A 7,712-nucleotide genomic window follows, 5' to 3' on the forward strand; every position below is an offset into this window, starting at 1 on the left:
TCCAAATTATTATTAAGCTAAATTGGTTGAATATTAATGCAACACATAATTCTAAAATATTGTGATCACTTGATTAAACAACAAGATTAAAAAGGAACCTAAACCGGTTGTCCAAATTATCTTATTAGGCGTGATTTTCAATTACATATTCCCTTTAAACATGCAATATGGTGATCGTAATAACAATAGAATAAATATTAATATTGGAAGCAATTCAACAATAAATTGTTAGTCAAATCAAATATAAATAAACATAATCATGATACTAGCAATATTAAAATAAAATAAGAGTAACTAAATTAATTAATTACTCACATTTTGCGTGTTCCTTTAAATTGCTACATCATGAATAAACTGTTAGTAACTTCAATTAAAATATAAATCAAATTGAAACAATCAAACTAAATAAAAGTAGAGTTAATTTGGTCCAAACCCTCAGTTAATTATACCTTTCACGCCTTGGTTTAAGTATAGAACTTCGGGTATTGTATGGACTCCTTGGAGTGCTTAAGGGAAGAATGGTGTAATTAGGAATATAGGTTTAAGGCTTAGAATATGAGAGAGAGAGAGAAGAATTTTGGTGTAAAAGAGAGAAAGAGAGAAGGATGTGATGATCAATCTTGTTGATGATTGGAAAAGGGGTGATATGATCTCTATTTATAGAGAAAAAAAAAGGTTCAAAGAATTAAGATAAGATCCGGATTAAATGGGAATAAAACTCGATAGACTACAGTTTTGCGGTTTTTTTATTTATCATATCTTTTGATCCAGAAATTGGAATAAGATGAATAAAATATCGTTGGAAAGCTCTTGAAGTCTACTTTCTAACCCAATTAGAATCAGATTAAAATATTTTATAGAATAAAAGATATAGCTGAAATAGTGAGACGGTGTTAGTTTTGGATAGAGTTTGACATTTCCTTCATATCTTTTCCGTTATAGCTCGGAATTGATATTATAATATATCATTGGAAAGATAATTTCAAGGGATATCCAACCATATAAAATTTGGATAAAAAATATGAGGCACGAAAATCATATATGACTATCTTTCAACATCTTTCAACTCGAATAAAATTAGGACTTTTAAAAAAAGGAGTTTTATTCAATTTCAAACTCTTTAATCTTATCTTTTCAAAAAGGATAATTAGGATCTTTTAGAAACTTATAGAAGTTTCTAATTAATCCTAATTGGTTTAGGATTGGGATTAAAGCTTTTGGACCCTCCATATGATAATTGGGTCGTAGGTAAGGTGGGCTTAGGTTCGGTTTGGGCTCGGCTTAATATTTTGGCCATAACTTATTCGTTATAACTCGGATTTGGGCTTATAATATATTGTTGGAAAGATATTTTCAAGACCCATCCAAATATTCAATCAATTGACCCATATTATGGACCAGAATAAACTGGAATAAACGTTTTATATAAAGAACACGAAATGAATGATTTTAAAGGACACGAAATGAATTATTTTGGGTTTAAAGGCGCGAAAAGAGGAAAATAAGTTATGGTTTGGGGAAATGGGCTAGGAATTGTATTGGTTTATGAAATGTATTGGGAATGAACATGGATTTAAGCACTCCAAAGATTACATACTCAACCCGACCAATAATGGAGGTGAAAGGTTGTTCATCATCGGGTTTGGTTTTGGGGAGACATTTTTAGGTGTCTACAGGATGGATATTCAAATTCAATATATATCTTTTCAAAAAAATTATTTTATAATGATAAAATATTTTGAAAATGAAATTTTTTAAAAAGATACATCTAGGAACGTGTCACATACATGTCTACATTAACTTGAAAATTATGTACAGTCTCTTGAGTGTTAATGCATGATTAATATTACAACTTAATCTAGACTGAACCCTTCGAGTCACACCCAATCAAGTAACCGAACCGAAACGATGAATTAATCCGAAGGATTAAATGAGTCAATAGAGTTATTACGAACAAAGACGTCGAATTCTGAACTTAAAGTGTCGAAGCCTAGCGTCTATCGTCAAGACGATTCTAGGAATCAAAGAGATATAAAATAATCAAACGCCACAACATATTAGGCAACCACAAGACTTTGCCGCATCACTTTAGTCGATACAGACAAACCGCAGCCCAAGCCCTCACATAGGCTCAACATGGTTCTAGCCGGGGCATGCAGGGCTGAGCATGCTATGGCCGCACAAGCCGGGCAACATGCTAGCCAAGTGATGTGGGGTTGTGTGTGTTGGCCCTTCGCATGGCCTGGCAGCCAACCAAGCATGCTAGGCATGCTGGCCATGCGAGGCGTGATGTGCGAGCATGCTTGCGGGGCTGGAAGTGCTGCTAGTGCAAGCCAGCTAGCAAGCTCGCACTAGTAGCATCGGTAAGCAGTAGCGCAGGAGCTAGCAGCATGCTAGCGTGCTCGCACGCACCGACCCAGCCCACAAGCCAGCAGCGAGCAAAAGCCCTCATGGGCTTGCTGCGGCTGGCAGGCTAAGCGGAGGCACAAGGCTTCCATCTTGGCAAGCCTTATTTCCCTTGACCGGTCATGCATGCTTGCTTATGATTAGTGGAGGTTTTTACTTGGGGATCAAGGAGACCATAAGGCCCCCCCTTGTGGTCCTTACCTAACCACTCACATGTGTGTGCCAAGTGTTGTTTAATTATTTGTCTTGTTGTTTAATTTAATTTAGAATCAAATTAATCGCTTATTTTTCTCACTCTATCATCTCTCCCATATGGAATTACACTACAACAAATTCACCTTTGTGCCACGAGTAAAATCGTGGCACAAGTTTAAAATTCTCGTGGCAATGTAGTGTAGCCACGGGAATTTTTAAATTTACTCCTGTGACACAAGAGGCCGTGGCTAGGAAATTTGCCACGGGAAAATGGATGTCGTGGCAAATTTCGAATTTTATGCCACGGGTATGTAACGTGGCAAACAAATTCACTTGCCACGAATATTAATGTGGCTAACAAGTTCTTTGCCACAAATTCTACCGTGGCTAATAAACTTAGTTGCCACAAACATTACCGTGACCAATAATCTTCTTTGCCACAAATATTACCGTGGCTAATAAACTTTGTCGCCGCAATATACTGTAGCTAATTATTTATTTGCCACAAATAATACCGTGGCAAATAAATCCATTGCCACATTACTTTCGTGACAAATAATATCATTTTACACTAATGACTATCGTGGCTAATAATTTCAATGGGCATAAGCTTTAATTTGTTGCAGCATTTATGGTATACGCATAACTGAATATTAAAGATGGAGTTTTTCTCAAATAAGTCATATTTGTCATTCTTGAAATCGATATATAACATTAAAAAGGTGATATTATGTCTTGGAATCCCATTCATTCAAACATACTTGAATTCGATATCCATACATACAAACATACTAGAAATCAATTGTCTCATTGTCTCATCACTAGCTCACTCTTACTAAAATAAATAAAAAATAAAACACTCAAATCGTTTTGCTGAAGAACAATATATACTCTATATATATGTACAATGTGACAATATGTCTGTGCTCCGCTCCTTGTTACCTACAATAAATAAATAGATAAATGATCAAGTTAATATTTTTTCAAAAAGAGCACCAAAAAAAGGATATGTTTTCAAAATGAAAAAGTCAAATTGACACAAAATATAGAACAATTAACTTTAAGCTCATAAATTATAACAACTGGCACATGGCAAAATTCTTTAATGTCTAACTACTGCTGCTATAACAGGTGAATAATGTATAACTACTTTAAGCTCATAAACTTATATCTAAGATGAATCATGCACCAATGAATAATGTATAACAGGTGAAGATAGCATTACTTACTTCATTCCTTTGAACCTTGACTTCCTAAATCATCAGAATCTGATGAACTTCCTGCTCCAAGAAAATCCAGAAGTTGACTAAACTTCTTCTCCTAAACTGCATTATTATCAGCAATTTTTCTGTCCACGTCATTCTTAACAGCTTCCGCCTCTTTTTTGGCTTGTTCAGCTTCTATTTTAGCCTGTTCTGCTTCTGTTCTAGCAGTTTCAGCTTCTTTTCTTGCATCTTCAATTGCTTGATCTGCTTTCTTTATAACTTCATTCACCTCTTGAGTAAGATCAATTCGAGAGGGCTTTACTTTAAAATGTTGCGTTATACTTCTACCAGGTCCATGAGCTTTCAAATACCCATGTGTATCTTTGCCAAGCACATCCTGAATAATTTGCTCATCTGTTTTCTCATTAAGACCTTGCTCTCTTTGTTCCTTTAATTTGTTTATCTCATCCTATGAATAAACAATATTAAGTTAGAAGATAAGATGGTAAATGTTAAATAGAAAATAACAAACATAAAACTTATAAACTTACTACTGCATAAGTGTTATTTGCCAAATTGATTGCATTCACAGCCTTCTCAGATTTTCTTGTACGAGTTGCAACCAATACATCAACTCGAGAACACTTCCCGCCATTCTTCTTCTTCTACAAACATTACAGAGTTTTTAGAATCAAATTACACTCTCAATTATTGTACGTTTGCATATTTTGAATAAGTACGAGAATTACTTCGTAAATTTTTTAGTGGTTTAGAAGCTAATGACATTTAGTTATGTCCAACAAAATTTAAATTTCCATGTGTCAAGAATTCAGCTAATAAAAAAAATAAAAAAAAAAAAATTCAGCTGGTGTACAAGTTTTGTTGGATAATAAGGCCTACAGACCCTGAAGCCTACAAGCTACTGCTCCTTGATTTTACTATTGAAGAAAAAGTATGATTGTTTAGGTATAAAGTCAAAGTGATACCTGACCCCTCTAGGATGTCATGATCATACGTACAAAGGAAGTAAAGGCTCCTACTGTACTCTGATCGACAAAATTAGTCTGATCAAAGCGTTTTCCTACCCGTCAGCATAATATTGCGGAGCACAAAGTCTAGCTTCGCAGCAGTAAGCTGCCGCCGAGTTTGATGCAAAATTTTATAGCTTGTGTAGAGGATGTAAGAGTAGAAGAACTCCCACAATTCAATAAGTGGGTAAAGGACAATAAATTCAAAGTCAAATTCTTCAGTTTGATAAGATTTCAGATCAGCTAAGAACTGCAGCAGCTAGCTCAGGTTATTATAACATTGATGACTCTTGCAAATTAGCAAGGTTTGTCAGCAAAAGAAATCAGAATTTTCAGCAAGACAGTAAGATTTTTCAGAAGAAAAATCGATATTCTCACAAAATCTAAGCAGTAGTTTCAGTTTTTTCGATGGAAAATATGAATTTCAGCAAGGAAGAAAGCTTCTCAGAAGATAATTCAAGATTTTGGCAAAGCAGTAATATTTCTCAGCAAGAGAAACCAGATTTTTCACCAAGTCAGTCAGAGTTTAAGCAAGAAAATCGAAGTTTCCAGCGAAAATCAGAACTTTTTAGCAAGCAGGATAATCAAATGTTTCAAAAAACAACAAGATTTTCAAGAAGAAAAAGCTATATCCTTGCAAAATTTCAGCAGGAGTCAGCATTTCCAGCAGAAAAATGAGAATTTCAGCGAGGTTGTAGGCTTCTCAGAAGAAGAAATGAAATTTTTGCAAGGAAATAAAGTTCCTCAGCAAGAAGAATCTGATTTTTCAGCAAGTCAACCAGATTTTTTCAGTAGAAAAATTAAAAACTTCAGCAGGGAAATCGAAATTTTCAGCAAAAGTCAGAATTTTTTCAGCGAGCGGAATATTCCGATGCTGTAGCAAGAAAGTAAGATTATTATCAAAGCAGTTCATATTTTTCAGTAGAAAAATCAAAATCTCAGCAGATTTTTCATTCGTGAATCATCAGTCTCCTTTAAGTCTTAGAACCGCTGTAGCACCTCTAAGACTTAGGGGGCTAGATGCAAGGGAGCAACTCTACACCGCTCCATCATTTGGGGGTTCTGTAATGTGGGATGACTCCCTCTGAGTCATATCACTAATAATTATCAATAGTCATACATAATTCACAATTCACAATGACTAGAATGGCACATTTCCAACAGAATTTGTCAGGTTTCTGTATACATCAATATATCGGAGGATTGAGTTTATTAACAAAAAAAGGAGGAAATATGCCTTATTCTTAATAAATTCTCTCTATCTCCTTTGGTTCCGTTCTTTTGAGTTGTTTTGCTCTATTCTACTCTACCCAGAAACTCAAAAAAATAGGGCCGAAGTATTATAAACTTCAAACTTGTTAGTTATTAAGAATATTTATTTTTTTATACTACTTGCACAAACTCAGCATTTAACCATTGAACTTTATGGACATTTTCAGTGAAATTGCAATGGTGGCAGAAGATTTTTAACAATCATCAAATATGTATGATTAGTTTTGTAAGATTCAAAGTTCATTTTTTTTTGTGCTAAAATTCAAATCAAAATGCATATGATAATAATTTAATAAATTATTATGATAAACTTGTTTTTGTGTGGCAGTCGAAGAACCACCAGGACTAAATCTCATTTTTAGATCTTAACCACCATCATGTATATAATTATTAATTATGGGAAATCATTAATCAAAGTCTTCAACAACCCTATTAGCTTATTAATTAAAAGCTACTTCATCTAAGAAGTACAGAGTAATAGTCTTCTAAATAATTTGCATGCATGAATCACATCATATATTTATTTATATGCTTTACATTGAGAGATTGATACCACTACAACTCAGTTATAGACTGTAAGTCTGAAGTATATCGGAGGATTGAGTCACACCAAATTGAAGCAAAAATCGAAAAATAAAATCAAAATTCGAGAACAAAAATCAGAAATTATGAAAATTAAAGAGCAAAAATCTTGAGCCTCGCCAAATTGAAGCAAATATCGAAAAATAAAATCAAAATTCGAGAACAAATCTGTTCAAGCATATCAACTACAATCCAACATAATTCAATTGCTACCACATATGTATTAGAAAAAATAAATTAAAATTTCCATTGATTCACGCATTAAAACACAACATATGAGAAAAGAGAGCAGTAAATAGATCTAACCTTGAAATTTTGTCCAAGAATTGATCTTCTGAGCGTTAGTCGAATCTTCAAATTAGGGTCCTTAGAACGAACGGTTCTCGTTTATCAGCAAACAAGGTTTCTGAATTTTTTTTAATAGGAAGGTTTTTGATTTTTGAGGAGAATTTTGTGGTTTTGCTAAATTTGTTAATAAGTGGCGGCTAATGAAAAAAAAATTAAGCGCCTAATCTAATCGATTTTGGGATAGTAGGTAGTCGTACTTTTGTTTCGGATTTCCCTGATTGTATTGTCCCACTCTTGGTTTCTGATTTTCCTATTAATGAGATTTAGTCCCCTTTAGAGGCTTTATTCAAAAAAAAAAATTTGGGATTTGTGAGGGGATTAGTGTTTGTGAGATTTTTTTGTTTGGGGTAATTAGCTACCTAATCGGTGAACTAACTTCTTTCTTTTTTTTTTTTTTTTTTTTTTTTTTGTTTTTTTTGTTTTTTGTTTTTGAATAGGGTGAACTAACATTATTTGTTAATTAAGATTAAGTGGTACTTTATATAAGTATCAATATAACATAATGACCTTATATCCTTTTTTAATCTTTTTTGTGTTTTGTTGATTTGTCTTAGTTTTTTTTTTTATTTAATTTGAAGTGGTTAATTCTATTTTTTTTATTACACATGTATGATTATTCATAATGTAATAACTTGTTATTACATTAATTATACTACCTTCGATTTTTATTAGTTGC

The 7,712-nt window shown here is 33.4% G+C and overlaps 1 long non-coding RNA gene across 1 annotated transcript; it reads right to left on the minus strand.

Moving 5' to 3' along the window:
• Positions 1-3,308: 3,308 nt before the first annotated feature.
• LOC145629243 (uncharacterized) lies at positions 3,309-7,320 on the minus strand. The gene is made up of 4 exons (XR_014111624.1): positions 6,995-7,320; positions 4,358-4,471; positions 3,831-4,275; positions 3,309-3,543 (listed from the first exon to the last, which is right to left on the minus strand). It is a non-coding gene; the product is annotated as an uncharacterized LOC145629243 (long non-coding RNA).
• Positions 7,321-7,712: the final 392 nt, after the last annotated feature.

Source organism: Chenopodium album, chromosome 4 (assembly GCF_948465745.1).
Source record: "Chenopodium album chromosome 4, dcCheAlbu1.1, whole genome shotgun sequence".
Lineage (NCBI taxonomy): Eukaryota > Viridiplantae > Streptophyta > Magnoliopsida > Caryophyllales > Amaranthaceae > Chenopodium > Chenopodium album.